Source organism: Triturus cristatus, chromosome 10 (assembly GCF_964204655.1).
Source record: "Triturus cristatus chromosome 10, aTriCri1.1, whole genome shotgun sequence".
Classification (NCBI taxonomy): Eukaryota; Metazoa; Chordata; class Amphibia; order Caudata; family Salamandridae; genus Triturus; species Triturus cristatus.
This window is the reverse complement of record NC_140593.1, coordinates 1016836497-1016854528: the sequence shown is the minus strand read 5'-3', so window position 1 is coordinate 1016854528 and position 18032 is coordinate 1016836497. Positions and strand designations below refer to the sequence as shown.

At 49.9% G+C, this 18032-nt stretch overlaps 1 protein-coding gene across 1 annotated transcript in view; it reads right to left on the bottom strand.

Annotated features, from left to right (window-relative positions):
- The window catches only part of BAIAP2L1 (BAR/IMD domain containing adaptor protein 2 like 1), a 586052-nt gene that overhangs the window by 76979 nt on the left and 491041 nt on the right, over positions 1 to 18032 (bottom strand). The gene's annotated exons all lie outside the window — the stretch shown is intronic.

The window sequence follows — 18032 nt, the reverse complement described above, 5'->3', positions numbered from 1 at the left end:
GAGGAGGGTGGGTGCATGTGAATCTATGAAAGATACCAATACTGGATAACTGCAGTTACAGGTAAGTAACTTATTTCTTATCCAATATTGGGGTATCTTTCACAGATTCACATGCCTGAATCAGAATAGCAAGCAGTGTGCATATGGATAATAACCACTTATCCATATATAAATACGCACGCATATTAGTTGGTAAGCACTATAGTGGATGGTGGGTAGTGCCAAAATATCGCTTATCAACCTTCTAAACATGAAAGAAGATAGAGTGCAAAGAAAACATATTCCATTACCAAGAGAAAAAACATTCAAAGATGCTTCATATACCATAGTAGAACTAGACATAGTCATATTAGTGCAAATAACATTCACCAGTACATAGTAAAACAAAAGCGGTCTCTACCTTAGTGAAACAGGTTTCGTAGTACTGCCTGTCTAACAGCTGCGTCCGCTCTGTGCGAAGACTCCAGGCAGTAATGCTGTGCGAACGTGTGTGTTGTCTTCCACGTTACCGCTCTACAGGATCGCCTCCAGTGGCACTCCTGCAAAGAGAGCAGCAGAGACTTGCTCTAGTGGAATGTGCTCGTACAATCTGTGATAAAGGCTTGCCAGCTTTGTCATGGCAAAATTGTATCGCATTTGCTACCCATCTAGCTATGGTAGCTCGGGTGACTGCAGTTCCTTGGCAGTTTTGGCCGTAAGCTACAAACAACTGATTTGATTTGCGTGTTTCTTTTGTCCGTTGCAAGTAGAACTTGAGAAATCTTTTTATGTCCAGAGTGTGTAAAGGTTTTTCAGCCGGAGTGGCAGGGTTAGGGAAAAAAGTCCTGAGGACCACTAGTTCATTCAAATGGAACTGAGAAGGTACCTTCGGGATGAACTTAGGGTTTGTTCCTAACATTACTGCATCATTGGTAAAACGCAGGAAAGGGTGAGATATAGTGAACGCTTGTATTTCACTAAATCTTCTTGCAGAGGTGAGAGCCATGAGAAGGGCGGCTTTCCAGGTTAAGAATTTTAATTCCGCCTTGTGAATAGGTTCAAATGGTCTCCTCATCAGTTGAGACAGTACTACGTTTAACTGCCACTCAGGAGGTAAAGCCTTGACCTTTGGAAAAGTTTGAAACAGGCCTTTCATGAATTCTTTCACCAATCTTGATGACCATAACGATGGACAGTTAGGCACTCGCCTGTATCTCAAAATAGCAGCCAGGTGAACCCTAACCGAAGAATGTGTGAGACCAGATTTCGCCAAGAAGAGTAAATAGGGTAGTATTTCCTCAGCAGCAGAATTAAAAGGATTTATGACCTTACGTCTGCACAAATACAGAAACGCTTCCACTTGAGTTTGTATGTCCTGATGGTGCTGTCAGCCATTGACCTAGCTATGACTTCTTTACAATCTTGTGCAATGTTCAGGTCTTTAAATTTAAAGAATTCAGGAGCCAAGCATGTAACTGCAGTGAAGCTGGTTCCGGGTGACACACTTGACCCTTGCTCTTGGTCAATAGAGTTGGCATCGCTTCTGACGACAGGAGAAGTTCTGAATACCAATGCTGCCTGGGCCATCTGGAGGCTATGAGCAGAATGTGACAGCCTTCATTTTCGTGAGGACTTTGGGAATCAGTGGTATGGGGGGAAAAGCGTACGCATAGATCCCTGACCAGTGCATTGAAAGCGCATTCCCCAGAGACCCAGGCAGAGGGAATCTGCTCGCGTAGAATCGGCATTTGGAATTGGCCTGGGTTGCAAAGAGATCCAGCTCTGGCTTTCCCCATATTGCAAATATCCTGTCCAGTTGTGATTGTTCCAGCTCCCACTCGTGACAGCCGTTGTTTACTCTGCTCAGGGCATCCGCTAGGCTATTTTTTAAACCTGGAACATGCTCCGCTGTTAAGGAGATCTTGTGGAACGTTAACCAATCCCAAAGGTGTTGGGCATCCTGAGACAGGGAAAGGGACTTGGTTCCTCCCTGCTTGTTGACATAGAATATGCTCGTGGTATTGTCCGTGCGAACTACAACCGAGGATCCCTGAATTCGTGGGTGGAAAGCCTGGAGTGAAAGAGATTTTGCCTTCAACTCCAATCTATTTATATGCATTTTGCGTTGAGCTGAGGACCACTTCCCTTGAACTTGAAGTTCCTGCAAGTGTCCTCCCCAACCTTCCATGCAAGCATCTGTTGTAACAACGCAGTCTGGAAACACTGGGAGGAAAGAGAGACCCTTGGATAGATTTGTGTGCTGAGCCCACCAAAGGAAAGATTGTTAGAGTGATATCTACCACGTCGTCGAACGAGCCTTTGGTCTGTATTTACTGGCATTGCAGTTCCTCCTGAAGAGGTCTCATATGTAGCCGAGTAATTGGCACCAGGTCTATTGCCGATGAAAGCATTCCCAGCAGAGACTTGAACACCCTTACAGAAATGCACTTTTTTCTGGAAAGTTTTAGTGCTAGTCTCTGTAATCGTTGCTGTCTTTCCTGAGAAAGGAAGGCCTTGTTCTGAATTGTGTCCTGAATTGCTCCCAGAAAAACCAATCTCTGGCTTGGAATGAGAGAGGGTTTGTGATAGTTTAACGATAGGCTTAATCGCTGGAATAGAGAAATGCAATCTCTCGTTGACGCTTCCACTAGACTGACTGATGGCGCTTTCAGAAGCCAATCGTCGAGGTATGGGAATACCTGATAACCACTGTCCCTTAATGCAGCTGCTACTGGAGCCATGAATTTTGTGAAAGTTCACGGAGCGGATTTTAGGCCAAAGGGAAGGACTCGGAATTGGTAGTGGGTACCAGCCAGTGTGAACCTGAGAAGTTTCCTGTGCTTTGGGTGAGTGGGGATATGGAAATATGCATCTTCGAGGACCAAAGAAGTCATGAAGTCGCCACTGTTGAGGCGGCGCAGGATGTCTGCTAGAGTGACCATCCTAAATGTTTGAGACGTCAAGAATTTGTTTAACTTTCTGAGGTCTAGGATAGGTCATCACTCTCCTGATATCTTGCGAATGAGGAAAAAACGTGAGTAGAAACCTTTCCTCCTCTGCGAAAAAGGGACCTTCTCTATTCCTCCTTTTTGAAGCACGATCTTCACTTCTTTTTTGAGAAGATGCAGACGAGGGGGGTTCGATCCCCTGGGGGGGTATTGGGTGGTATCTGGGTAAACTCCAAGGTGTGGCCGTGGGATACAAGATCTAGAACCCACTTGTCTGAGGTAATGTTGCGCCACTTGTGAAAAGGCTTGGAGAGTTTTGCACCTTTTAGGGGGGGGAAGGAGAATTCGCTGGTACCCAACTGAACTCATTGTTTGCGGCCAGAGTCACGGCCTTGGGATGCTGTTTTCCGTCTTGAGCCCTGACGAGAGAAACCAGTCGTAGATGGTTGACGGTTATATTGCTGTTGGTATTCCTGTCGATACTGTGGTTGGTAAGACTGATAGGTCTGTGAACGCTGGTAATTGACCCAGTGGCTTGAAAACCCTCGGCCTCGGGCGCCTCGGAATGGAACCTTGCGGTACTGTAGGGTACCCAAAGCTCTGGCAGTATCCATATCTTTTTTTATTGTAGTCAAAGCCTCATCAATGTGACTACCAAAAAGGCTATCTCCATCAAAGGCCATGTCAAGAATTTTTGACTGCACTTCAGGGCGAAAACTGGTTGCTTTCAGCCAACCTTGATGCCGCAGGACGGCAGCTCCCGCTAACTGCCTAAAACTGGTAATGGCAATGTCCATAGCAATGTCAATCAGCTCAGACGCTGCTCTTTCTCCTTCAGCGATGATCTTAGCAAACTCCTCTTTATTTTCTTCCGGGAGGAAGGATTTCATCTCCCCTACATCAGACTATAGCTGTCGATCATATCTGCTCAAGATTGCTAGAACGTTTGCCGCTCTTACAGAAATCGCTGCCATAGATGAAAATGTCTTCCCGATTGCATCCAGATGCCTACCATCTTTATCCTGAGGAGAGGTAACAGGAGCAGACGGATTTTTGGAGCGCCTTTGAGCCGCCTGAGAAATTACTGAGACCGCCTTGGGATGACCAGTTAGACAGGCAGGAGAATCCTCAGGGGCTCTATACTTTTTGTCAAGTCTCGGTAGCACAGGGACTACAGAGGCTGGCGCCTTCATCACTTTCACCCCCTCCTGCCAAATGAGATCAATAATAGATATGGACCTCACACTTTTCCCGGATTGCTCCTTAGAGTCATACAAAAAGCAGTCTTCTTGATGTACGACAGGTGGCAAGTGGAACCTACTAGGAGCCCTCTCCATAATATTATGGAAACCTCCTATGTCTTCAGGAGGTGAATTCGAAGGGCGGGGAGGTGGCGTCATGGTGTTGGTATCACGTAATCATCCCAGTCATCTGCGGGTGTCGTAGGATCAGGAATCTCACCCTCTTCCGGCTCTTCGTCGGAGGTAGCAGGGTCCTCTTGGAGGCATAGGGATGGTAGGATTTGGCATTACAGGAGGCGGCAGTGGTGGTAAAACTGCTGGTTATGGTGGTGGAGGCACTATAACTTCCTGTTCTTGAGGAGGAAATATTTTCCTATAATCCTGCAGCATACTTTGGAGGTCTAATAGTAATGCTGGTGGAAATTGGGAAGGTGGTTGCACAGGCTGCTCAAAGTATCTATATTGCCGGTAATGAGGAGGAGGGGCTTCATACTGTTGGTAAAATTGTTCCTCTTCAGCATAGTTGTCGTCCTCCTGACATTTAACATTTAGTTGTGAGGGGCTACAAGCTGCTCCAAATTGACCCTCCTCATCATCTGTATCTTCCACGTCCAGAAGATTACTGGGCGGTAAAGGTGAAATCTTTGGAGTTTTAAACTCCATGCGTGCCCTCTGCAAAACCGGCGTCGAAAAAAACCAGTATAAATCACTGCTGGTGAAATTCTGGTCGTCGACGGGTACATCGTCGACGCTGGTGTTCTTGTCGACGATGGTGTCGTCGTCGACGATGACGTCGACGATGGTGTCGTTGTCGACGCTGCCGTTGACGCAGTTGTTGTCGACGATGGTGTCGTCGCTGATAATGGTCCTGTCGTCGGCGATGGTTTTCTCGACGACGAATGGCTCGTCGACGGCGCAGTCGACGTCGAAGCCTTTGATTTTGAAGCTTTCGACAACGGAGGTGTCGTCAACGAGAAAGGCAATGTTGAAGTAATAGATCCCTTGAGACTCACCGTCGACGAGGTGATCGTTGCTGAAGGCTTAGAAGACGACATCGATTGTGACAGTTGACGAGGTAACAGGCAAGGTTAAGGTGGTTTTCTTCCCAGATTTCAAAGGAATTCCTGCTGGCTGAGGGGATGAAATCCCTGCGGGGACTTTTTATTTTTTCTCCTGATTAAGGGATTCTTTCGCCATGAGAGAGGTTTTAGGCGGTTTCCTTTTCTCCTCCTTTGCCTCTTATGAGACCTGGAGGAAGTATCACTCTCCGCATCTGAAGTTGCTTCATTCTTATTTTTAAGCCACAATAAAAGCCGCCCCTCTCAATCCTTTAGAGTTTTAGATGGGAAAGTACAGCAAATCTAACAGTGCCTTGCTTCATGCTTTGGATAAAGGTAATAAATACAGTCTTGGTGGGCATCATCAATGTGAACATTTTTCTTCCCACAGGACTGGCAAGGCCTGAATAGACCTTTAGAATCTGACATAATCCTGATAAAGTATAAGATATACACTTATCTGAAGCTGTAGAAACTGAGCCAGGCTCAGGGAGACTCCCTTACACAACGAAGTGCGGTGAAAATCTGACAGACTCAGCCTCTCTTGGGAAGGTTCTACAGGGTGCTGGTAGCTGATCTCTTTTACAAAAGGAGACTAATAGGCTATGCAATGCATGTTTGCATTCATTAGGCCTATGTTTTTTAACTATTTACTGCTATGTTATTTATACCGCGGGACTCCCACTACGACGACGGGGAATGATTCAGGCATCTGAATCTATGAAAGATACCCCAATACTGGATAACTGTTGTTCTCCAGTATTTTCGTAGATTCACATGCTTGAATCATTCCCTGTCGTCATCATGGGAGTCCCCGGTACTTTAAAATAGTATTAGTAGTAGTAGTAATAGTAATAGTATACTGATAGGTATAGACTAGAAAAGGCCTAGGCCTCTTAGCTTATCAACCTATCGGACAAGTTACTTACCTTCAGTAACTATATATCTGTAAGAAACATTAGTTAGTTATAGATTCCTTACCTTAGAATTATCCCCAGGCGTCAGACTGGATCCAGAAAGATTTTTCGTCAGCAGTACCTCTGCGCGTTGGAAGGTGGCATCGGTTGGCTCTGCGTTCGTCACCGGCGTGGTCGACGGGATGACGTCGTGGCAGCTACTTAGATGCCGCCCTCGCGCGCTGACGTCAGTTCTGTACACAAAACTATGGCCCTGAAAGGATGTCCTTAAACCTAGAAATCAGTTCGCAGAATGGGGAGGATAGGTGGGGCGGTAAGGAATCTATAACAAACTAATGTTTCTTACAGAAATATCGTTACCTCAGGTAAGTAACTTGTGCATCTGAAAGAAACACGTTAGTGATAGATTCGTACCAGCAATACCAACCCCGGTGGTGGGTCTGCGAACCAAGATCACACCAGGAAGTCCCAGAGTACAGAACGGCCAAAGAAGCCATCTCTCCGGACTTGGCTGTCCAGGCAATAGTGCTTAGTAAAAGTATGCAGCGCGGCCCACGTAGCTGCCTGGCAGATGTCTTGTAAGGGGACACCACGTCCCAATGCCGTAGTGGCAGCCGTCGCCCTGGAGGAATGGGTGCGCAGCCCCACCAGAGGCTCCTTTTTTGCCAGAGAATAACAGGCTTTAATACACAAGACGACCCATCGGGAGATAGTCCGCTTGTGTACGGCCCGACCTTTTTTGGTGCCTACGTAGCAAACAAAGAGCTGGTCATCCACACGGAACTGTTGTGTGCAAGTCAGGTAAAATGAGAGCGCACGTTTTGGGTCCAGACGGTGGAGCCTCTCTTCCTCCCTGGAAGGATGCGGAAAGAAGGTGGGCAAGGTGATGGTCTGACCGATGTTAAAGGCAGTGACAACCTTTGGTAGAAAGGATGGACGTGTTCTGAGCACAACCTTGTCCGGATGGACAGACAGAAAAGGATGTTTGCAAGAAAGAGCCTGGAGCTCACTCACTCTCCTAGCAGAGGTGATGGCAACCAGGAAAGCAGTCTTCAAAGTTAACAGACGAAGAGGACATTTGTGAAGAGGCTCAAAGGGAGCGCACATTAAATATGTGAGTACCCGGTTCAAGTCCCACTGTGGCATTACGAAAGGAGTAGGAGGGAAAAGATGAGTAATACCTTTGATGAATCTATTTACAACAAGGAACTTGAAAAGAGAGGGCTGATCAGGAAGCCTAAGAAAGGCTGAAATAGCAGAAAGGTAGCCCTTGATAGTGCCCAGAGCAGAACCCTGCTGGGCCAAAGAAAGAAGGAATAGAAGGACTTCTGAAAGAGGGGCAGAAAGGGGATCCACAGTCTTTGCTGTGCACCATTCCACAAACTTGTTCCCCCTGCAGGCGTATACCAACTTAGTGGAGGGACGCCTGGCTGCCAGAATGGCATCACAGACGTCAGGAGGCAAGTCGAAAGCAATCAACTGCCGCCGCTCAATCTCCACGCAAGGAGGTGGACACTGGACAGGTTCAGGCGGAAGACCGTCCCCTGCTGCTGCGACAGAAGATCCTCCCGAAGAGGCAGTCGGATCGATGGTCATACTGAGTAGCTCAGGATACCAAACTCTTCGAGCCCAGTCCGGAGCCACAAGACTGACTTGGGCCCGGTAGCGCCTGATCTTCTTCAGCACTCTGGGCAGAAGTGTTATAGGCGGAAAGGCGTACAACAGACCACAACTCCACTCGCGACAAAAAGCGTTGCCTAGCGAGTGCCGCCTTGGAAATTCCAATGCGCAGAACTACTGACATTGCACGTTCTCTATTCCGTGGCGAATAGATCTAACCAAGGCTCTCCCCGCTTTTGAATGAGACCTTGCACCACCTCAGAGTGAAGACGCCTTTCGTGATCCATCATGCACATGCGGTTGAGTTTACCCGCCCTGGCATTCAGTGAACCTGCCAGGTGTTGAACCACCAGGGAAATGCGCTGATGTTCCAGCCATGTCCAGAGGCGCAGAGCCTCCTGACATAGGGTCCACAACCCCACCCGCCCTGTTTCAGTACCACATGGCGGTGGTGTTGTCTGTGAACACCTGCACTACTCTTCCCTTGACAGAGGGAAGGAATGCCTTCAGTGCAAGTCGGATCGCCCGAAGCTCCAAAAGGTTGATATGGAGCCTGGACTCCACCGGAGACCAGAGGGCTCTGATCTCCGCCTCTCCCATGTGGGGAAGGGAGAGGGTTCTGCCATTGACCCAATGAGGGTTCGTGAGCCACCACTGCAATTGCTGTGCAGTGCTCTCCGAGATCTGAATGTAATCAGACAGGTTCCCCTGATGCTGCGCCCACTGGAACTTCAGGTCCCACTGCAGAGCCCGCATATGCCATCTGGCTTGATCGACAGGCAGGATGCAGGAGGCCATGAGGCCCAGCAGCTTCAGGGTCATCCTTACCGAAACCCAGGATAGAGCCTGAAAGATCGGAATCAGAGCCTGAATATCCTGGACACGCAGTTTGGGAGGATAGACCCAAAAGTGTGTCGTATCCAGAACCGCTCCGATGATGAGGAGCTTCTGAGAGAGAATCAGGATGCGACTTTGGCACATTGATGGAGAACCCCAGCAAATGCCGTAGGTCGGCCGTAGTCTAGAGGTGGGAGACGACTGTCCGGGGCGAGTCCAATTCAACAGCCAGTCGTCGAGATAGGGGAAGACTAGAACCCCTGACCTGCGCAGATGAGCAGCGACCACCACCATCACGTTCGTGAACACCCGAGGGGCGCTGGTAAGGCCAAAGGGGAGCACTGTAAACTGAAAGTGCTTGTGGCCTACCGTACACCGCAGGTAACGCTGGTGGGACGGCAGGACGGGAATGTGGAAATATGCGTCCTACAGGTCCAACGCTACCATCCAGTCTCCAGGGTCGAGGGCACACAAGACCTGAGCCAGAGTTAACATCTTGAACTTCTCCTTCTGGAGGAAGCGATTGACGTCCTTGAAGTCCAAGATAGGACGCAGGCCCTTGTCCTTCTTGGGCACCAGAATGTAGTAGGTGTAACAACCACGTCCTACTTCTGGCGCAGGAATGCACTCGATGACCCCCTTGGCCAAGAGGGCCGCGACTTCCTGTTGAAGAAGTGCCAAGTGATCCCCCGACATGCGGTGGTACTGGGGTGGCATGGCTGGAGGGGTAGTCTCGAAGAGGAGTAGCCCCTTCGGACTATTTGTAAAACCCATCCGTTCGAAGTGATAGAGTGCCAGTGCGGGAGGCGATGGCAAATCCTGCCGCCCACTGGCGTTTGATGGGCCTGAAAAACCGTACTAGGAAGGTTTGGAGGCAGGGGTGGAGTTGGACTGACCCACCCGCTGGCCCCCAGACCCGGCTCGGCGGGTCCCATGTCCGCGCTGAGACTGTTGCTGCACAGGCTTGTGGCTCTGAAACGAACGTGTTGGAGCGCCCCTTCCATGGCCACGAAAGGAGCGAAATGCAGAAGGACGGAGGAGGTCACGTGGCGGAAAGGCTCAGGGACTTAAAGCGCTCCAATGCACTATCTGCTTTGTTGCCGAAAAGGCGTTAGCCATCAAAGGGCATGTCCATCAAAGAGTTCAGGACATCCCCAGAAAATACAGTTGTCCTCAGCCAGGCGTGGCAACGGAGCACCACCGTCGTGGAAATTGCCCTGCCCAGCAAGTTTGCGGTGTCCAGGCCACAACAAATAGTTAACTTGGCTGCATCCCTCCCTTCAGCAATAGCTTGAGAGAGCACTGCCCGGGCCTCCTCCGGACATTGAGGCAGCACGCGCGCCACCGTATCCCACACAGAGTGGGAATAATGGCCCAAGAGGCATGCGGTGTTCACAGCCCGCAACCCTGAACTGGCGGAAGAAAAAATCTTCTTACCAAATTGCTCCAGTTTCTTGGATTCCCTGTCCGGTGGTGTGGTAGGGAATGAGCTCAGGGACGCAGAGCCTTGGACAACCAAGCTCTCGGGGGTGGGGTGGGGTGTTGGGAAAGGGGAAGGGGGGGTGCGCGGGGCTCGGCGATGGCATCGGGCCACGTTCCTAACCACAGGAGCCCTGGTGTTGGGCCTGGACCAGGTGCCCAAAAGAACGTAAGTGCATCGTTAAAAGGCAGCAGTGGCTCTGAAGAGGGAGCCGTCGGCTAAAGCACTTCTGTCAGGAGGTTTGTCCTGACGGCCACTGTAGGGAGCTCGAGGTGGAGGGCCTCGGCCGCCCTACTTAACACCACTGCGCAACTTGCACCCTCCTCCGTAGCCATGGTAGGAGGAGACAGCATGCCAAGGTCAGGACAGGCATCAAGATCACTGGCATCCCCCAACTCCTATGCCCAGTCCGGGTCAAACTCACATTGTGCTGTGAGAGGGTCCTCAGACCCTTCCTAGTTCTCCCCTTCCTCCGAAGGCTGATAAACAGGCCAAAAATAAGGAGGATGGACACAGGGATAGAAATCCACCATCGGCGTCAGAATCGGAATCGAGGTGGTGCCGATGGAGGTGTCACAGGGTCAACCGGCGACTACCGGGATCCATCGATTCCGATTCTGCTCAGAACAGAAGTGATGGTGCGCCAGTGGGGGAGGTGTTGGCAAATCCTGCTGCACACTGGCATTTGTTAGGCCTGAAAGGATGGACTAGGAGGGTTTGGAGGCTTCTGCAGGGGGGGGGGGGGGGGGGGGGGGTTGGTGGACTGGCCCGTCTGCTGGCCCCCTGAACCACGACGTTGGTTCCTACATCCCCAGCCGCACGCAGGTTGGGTAACTTGCTGCGGCCTGTGGCCCTGGGTGGGCCGTAGCGGGCACCCCTTCCGTAGCAACGAAAGGGGCCAAAAGCAGACTGCGCCGGACCGGAGGAGAGGCCCAAGGACTTGGCTGTAGCCTGTGAGTCCTTGAATCGCTCTAGGGCGCTGTCTGCTTTGTCGCTGAAGAGCCGACGGCCATCAAAGGGCATGTCCATCAAGGTGTTCTGGACATCCCATGAAAAGCCAGTGGATCTCATTCAGGCGTAGCGTCGGAGTGCTACCGATGTTGAAATGGTCCTGCCCAGAGAGTCGGCGGTGTCCAGTCCACAACGGATTGTAAACTTAGCTGCGTCTCTCACTGGCGCTAGACTGGGAGAGAACAACCTGGGCCGCCTCCGGACACTGAGGCAGCACTTGCGCAACCGTATCCCACACAGAGTGCGAATAACATCCTAAGAGACATGCGGTGTTTACGGACCACAGTCCTAAGCTGGTGGAAGAAAAACATATCTTGCCAAGATGGTCCAGCTTCTTGGATGCCCTTTCCGGGAGAGCGGTAGGGAAGGCGCTTTTGGAGGTTGAGGCTTGGACTACCAAGCTCTTCGGGGTAGGGTGTTGGGAGAGAAAAGTGGGGTCGCCCGGAATCAGGCGGTGGGCGATCATCCTATCCATGGGAGCCCCCGTGTTGGGCCTGGACCACGTGCCCAAAAGGACGTCAGTGAGGGCCTCATTAAACGGAAGCAGGGGCTCCGAAGAGCTCGCCGCCGGTTGAAGCACCTCAGTCAGGAGTTTAGTCCTGACAGCCACCGTAGGAAGCTCGAGGTTGAGAGCCTCGGCCGCCCTACGCAACACCACAGTGTATGACGCTCCCTACTCCGTAGCCATGGTAGGAGGAGACAACATGCCAAGGTCGGGTGAAGTGTCAGGACCACTGGCATCCCCCAGTTCCTCTCTCCAGTCCTGATCTTGCTCAAGCTGGTCAGCTAAAGGGTCCCCTGACAACTTCCAGTCCTCCTCAGGGTGCCACTGTGGGTCGAAAGAGGCCCCAGAAGTGAACAGGGGCGCGAAAACCCCAACCGGCGCAGGATTCGGCATCGGTCGACGTCGGTCCAGCTCCGTGTCCACGTCAGGAAGGAGGCTGAGGTTGACGCCGGCCGAGGGACCGACCGGCGTCGGGCACGGTAATGGGGCCGTCGGAAGCGTCGCCGGTGGAGGTGTAATGGGGTCAACCGGCACCGATCCGGATCCAGGCCTGGATCCAAGGGGGGGCTTTGGTGCTGGGGCCGGAGCCGCCGGCAGCGAAGACCTAGGCACCCCAACCGAGTCCCCGGGCCCCGAAGGCGCGCCGGCGAGGTCGGTCTGCCCAAAGATGGCGTGCATCACCTCGTAGAACGTACAAAGCTGGACGGGGGACGCTCTGGGTCCCGGAAAGGGAGGGAAGCTTGGAGTCGACCCTTCAGGCTCCGCGTGTGGAGCCGCGGGAGTGACACCACCCGCGCGCCTCGTCGAATCAGCCGATCGACGAGGAGAAGTGCTTCTTCGACTTCTTATGCTTTGACTTACCCGACCCCGAGTGTGAAGACTTGAATCACTTTGAGCCGGAATGACAATGGCTCCGCAACCGGTACCTCGACCTCCCTCTGGACCGGGACCTCGATCGGCGCGAAGCCGACTGCCGGTGTTCGAGCAGCTTTTGGGTCTGCTCCAGCAAAGCCTTCAGCGTCAACAACTGGCAGTCAGAGCACGACTTGGGGTCATGGTCACGCTCCAGGCAGAAATGACACATGCGGTGCGGATCTGTCACCAACATGCGATGGAAGGACCCGCTGGCGTTAAAACCGTGCATCCCTCGTGCACCATACGGAGTGGAAGACTCAAAAAGACGTCGACAAAAGTCGAGAAAGAGGTAGTCAAAAAATGACTGAGGTGCCGCTCTTCCCGCATCTGCGCTGGCTGGCACGGAAAAAGAAAGAACTGACATCACTGCACGAGGGCGGCGTCTAAGTAGCTGTTGCGACGTCATCCCAGTGACCACAACGCAGACGACTAATGCAGTGCTGACCGACGCCACCTTCCGACGCGCAGAGGTACTGCTGACGAAAAATCTTTCCAGATCCAGTCTGACACCTGGGGGTAATTCTAAGGTAAGGAATCCATAACTAACATGATTCTTTCAGATATAATCATTATTAAAAAAAGGGACCAACGTTTTGCCTTAACCAATCAGCATGAATCACCCTCTAGAACACTCAAAAAAGAAGCTCAGAAAGTCAGTTTTTTTAGCACTAGTGCTAAAGTTAATGTGCTGAGATAAATCATGTGAGCTTACCCCAGGGAGGAGGGTAGGTCGCATGTGAATCTATGAAAGCTTCCAATACTGGAGAACTACAGTTACAGGTAAGTAACTTATTTCTTACTCCAGTATTGGAACTTTCATAGATTTACTTGCTTGAATCAGATTAGCAAGCAGCTGAGTAGCACATTTACCTTAGCCTTGAAAAGCTTAACAGGAATATGCATCAGTACAACCTGTAAGCAGTCACTAAACAATTTAAAAACCATAACCATATCAATGACAATTAAGGAAAATTCCTTTAAGCATTAAACATAGCAAATGGCATACTGTATGGAAATGCGATACAACTAAAGCGGTAGGGGGCTAGACAGGGGTGGCTCACCTTAATGGAACAGGTGCGAAGTACTGCTTGACCCATTGCTGTGTCGTTTAGGACTGCTGAGTCCAGGCAGTAGTGTTGGGTAAATATGTGTCTATTCTCCCACATTGCTGCACGGCAAATCTCAGTGAATGACACTCCCGCAAATAAAGCTGCAGACGTAGACACAGCCCTCGTGGAATGGGCTTGGACTCGAGAAGTAAGAGGTCTGCCTGCTTTGTGATGGCAAAATTATATGGCACTTGTGATCCATCTAGAAAGACTCTGCTTGGAGAGCAGGAAACCTTTCCTGTGTGAACTGTATGCAACAAATAATTGAGAAGTCTTGCGAAAAGCTTGTGCTTTATGCAGATAAAACTTTAGGCAAAGCTTGACATCCAATGAGTGAAGAGCCCTCTCTGCAGATGTCGTTGGATTCAGGAAGAAAGTCTTTAGTACCACAGGCTCATAAAGGTGGAAATCAGATGGAACTTTGGGTATGAATTTTGGATTTGTGCGGAGTAGAATTCCGTCCGTTTTGAATTGTAAGAAAGGTTCCTCTATAACAGAATCCTGAATTTCACTGACCCGTCTGGCTGAGTTCAAGGCAAGAAGTAAGGCCAACTTCCATGACAGGAACTTGATCTCCGCTGTGTGAATTGGTTCGAAAGGCAGTTTCATCAATTGTGAAAGAGCAGTGTTCAACTGCTAGGCTAGAGGTGGAGGCCTATAGGAGGAGACACACTAAACATCCCTTTGAGGAGCTCTTTGATTATTCTAGAAGACCACAAAGGTGGAGAGCAAAGTGATCTTCTGTAACAGGAAATGGCCGTAAGTGAGCCTTTATTGAGCTATGCATCAAGCCTGATTTCGCTAGCTGCAAAAGGTAAGGTAAGACCTGCTCCGGAGAGGACAGTGGGTGTATACCCGCTTGATGGCACCAGATGCAAAAACGGTTCCATTTGAGGCAGCACGTCTTGTTGGTACTGTCCGCCCTAGCTCTGGCTAAAATATCTCGACATTCCCTGAATTCAGGAGCCATGCCGACAAGTGTAAGTTCCTGGGATCTGGGTGTAGGATCTGCCCCTGGTTCAAAGTCAGAAGATTGGGCAACACTGGAAGTTGGAAGTGTGGGACCTGTGATAGAAGAAGTAATTCTGTGTACCAGTGTTGACATGGCCACGCTGGAGCAATGAGGATCAGTTTGCATGGTTCGATCTTCATCTTTCTCAGGACTCTTGGAAGAAGAGGAATGGGAGGAAAAGCATAAGCACTGATGCTGGACCATGCAATTGAAAAGGCATTCCCCCATGACCCCTGTTGGGTGATGCCAACTTGCATAGTACTGGCATTTGAGGTTCTGGGGAGTTGCGAACAGGTCCAATTCTGGTGGGCCCCAGCGTAGGAATATAATGGGCAGGGTTTGCTGGAGCAGCTCCCATTCGTGGCATGATGTCGTGAGCCTGCTGAGTGTGCCTGCAATTGTGTTCTGACGTCCTGCAACGTGTTCTGCTCGGAGGCAGAATCTGTGACTTATGAACCATTCCCACAACTTCTGTGCTTCCCTAGACAGATTGAGAGATCTTGTGCCGCCCTGTTGGTTTATATAGTGCATCGTTGTAGTATTGTCCGTACGGACTAACACTGATGAATCTCAAATTCTGAGAAGAAAAGCCTGGAGGACCAGCTGCACTGCCTTCAGTTCCAGCAAATTTATGTGGGATTGAGTCTGAGCCTGATGCCACTTGCCGCTTACTTGGAGCTCATGGAGGTAAGTTCCCCATCCTTCTAAGGATGCATCCTTTGCAATTACTAGAAGTGCTGCGTCTTGCTGCAGGGTTAGCCCTACTGACAGATGGCTTTTGTCTATCCACCACTCCAGGGCTTTCACCATGTGTGGAGTTACTCTGATGATATTGTCTAAGGAGCCAATGGATTGTATCCACTGCTTGTCCAACTCCTCCTGAATTAGATGCACCTTGAGATGACAGAAAGGGATCAGCAGTATGCATGACGACATCATTCCCAAGAGGGACTTGTAAAGTCGGACAAAAAAATGCTTTTTTCTTTTGATGGAATTTGGCAGAGTGAGAAGCTGCTGCTGGCGTTCCTTTGTAGGATACGCTTTTAAGCAAACTGTGTCTAACTGGACTCCTAGGAAGACAATCCTTTGTGATGGATTCTGATTGGATTTTTGTCGATTGATAGTAAGACCCAACCTCCTGAAGAGCCCCCTGCAGGCCTTTGTGGACGTTCTCGCTGCTGACGCGGAGGGTGACTTATCAGCCAGTCGTCCAGATAGGGAAGACTTTGTGTTTCTGTTGTCTGAGAAATGCTGCAACTGGAGGCAGGCACTTTGTAAAAATCCTGGGTGCAGACTTAAGACCAAAGGGGAGCACTCTGAATTGGTAGTGGTGTCCGGCTACCACAAATCTCAGATATTGTTTGTGTCTTGGGTGAATAGGTATATGGAAATAGGCATCTTGGAGGTCTAGGGTTGTCATGAAGTGGTGTTGGATTAGAAGCTTCAGTACCTCTTGCAATGTGATCATCCAAAATGATTGCTTTTTCAAATACAGATTGAGGTTCCGGAGGCCCAAAATTGGTCGTCACTGCCTTAACTTCTTTCTGATCGAAAAGATACAGGAGTGGAAACCTGTGCCCCTGCTGGGCAATGGTACCTTCTCTATCACTCCTTTGTAAAGCATGTTTTTGACCTCTTGCTGAAGAGCCTTGAGATGCCTGTGAAGGGAGGCTTGAGGAGGGGTTGTAGGAGGTTTTCAGATCAATTCTAGTGTGTGTCCAAATTGTACTAGGCGTAGAACCCACTGGTCTGTAGTAATGGTTTGCCATTGGTGGAGGTAGTAGAAAATGTTGCCTCCCAGGCGAGCGGTACAAGTCTAAAACAAATGAGTTGAACGTGTGGAAAGAAGAGTTGGAGCCGGAGCTATATCATTGTCAGCGGCTAGTATGCCAGCCCGTGGTGTCTTTCCTCTATTTGCTCTGACATAGGATGTCCGAGGTGGTTGTCTCTGCTGAAATGGAGGTCGGTAAGACTGGGATGCCGAAGAATAGGCAGAGTATCGGTATTGTTCATACACTCCTCTACAAGATGGCTGCCCTCTTCCATTTGATCCTCAAAAAGGAGCTTTTCTGAACTGCAACGCTCCTAAAGATTTGGCATGATCTGTGTCTGCCTTGATGGTTTTGAGGTCCTCCTTCACATGGCTGCCAAAAAAAGCTTCCACAGTCATATGGAAGGTCAAAGATCTTATTTTGAACCTCTGGATGGAATGGGGTGGCCTTGAGCCATCTCTGCCTTTGCAAAACTGCTGCTCCAGAAAGCTGTGTAAACCCTGTAACAGTAACATCCATGGCTGAATCTATTATCTCATTGGATGCTCTCTCTCCTTCATTCAAGATCTTCTTTGCTTCTTCCTTAGCATCTTCCGGCAGTTGGTCAATATATGAAGCAATGCCTGACCACATTTGGCAATCATAGCACCCTAAGATCGCCAGGGAGTTTGCTACCTTTACTATCAATGTGGACATTGCCGAGAATCTCTTACCAATGGAATCGAGACGTCTGCCCTCTTTATACGGAGGTGCATAAAGAGGTGCTGCAGGATTCTTAGAGAGGCGTCGAGCGGCCTGCATGACCACTGAGTCCAGTTTTGGAAGGCCTGTGAGGGTGTCATCTGTGTTCTAATATTTTTTATCAGGACATAGGAGCACAGTTGGCACAGAGGCGAGGTTCTTCGTGATCCTAATACCTTCATCCCAGATGTAATCAATCCTGACAATAGCTCTGACAGACTTACGAAATGGCTCTTTAAAATTGTATAAAAAACGGTCAGCTTGCTTGGAAGGCATTGGTAGAGCAAATCTTTTCCCTGCACGCTCCAACAAATTGTGAAATCCCCTAATATCCTCTGGTGGAGAATCTACCAGTGGAGGTGTTGGTGAGGCAGGGAAAGACAGCCTGTAACTGTCCCATTCCGAAGCCGTACCATGAAGTTCTCCCACTCCATCCGAAGAGACCCGTTCCTATAGAGAAACAGATTGCAGAGTATTTGGTACCGAAAGTATGGTAGGAGTATTTACTCATACTGGTGATGCCACCTGAGGAGGTCGAGCTCTAGTAGTCCGCTCTGAAGGTGGGAAGCGCGGTCGGTAATCTTGTAACATGACCTGCACTGCTAGTAATGCAGAGGGCATCATGACCATATCCTTCTGATACTACTGGTGTCCTTGTTCAGGTTGAGAAAAATAGGACTTGATCACAGTACTGTTGATCATCATCGGGTTGACACTTAATCTGCAACTCGGACATGCTATACGCGTCCCCAAAAAGGCCTCTCTCTTCTAAGGATACCCCTCCTCCAGAAGAGTGGGCAAAAGATGTGTCATTTTAATGGGCGATGTGTGCTCTGGTGTAATTTCTGTTACCAGTGTCTTTGCCGGTGAAAGGACCTTCACCGACA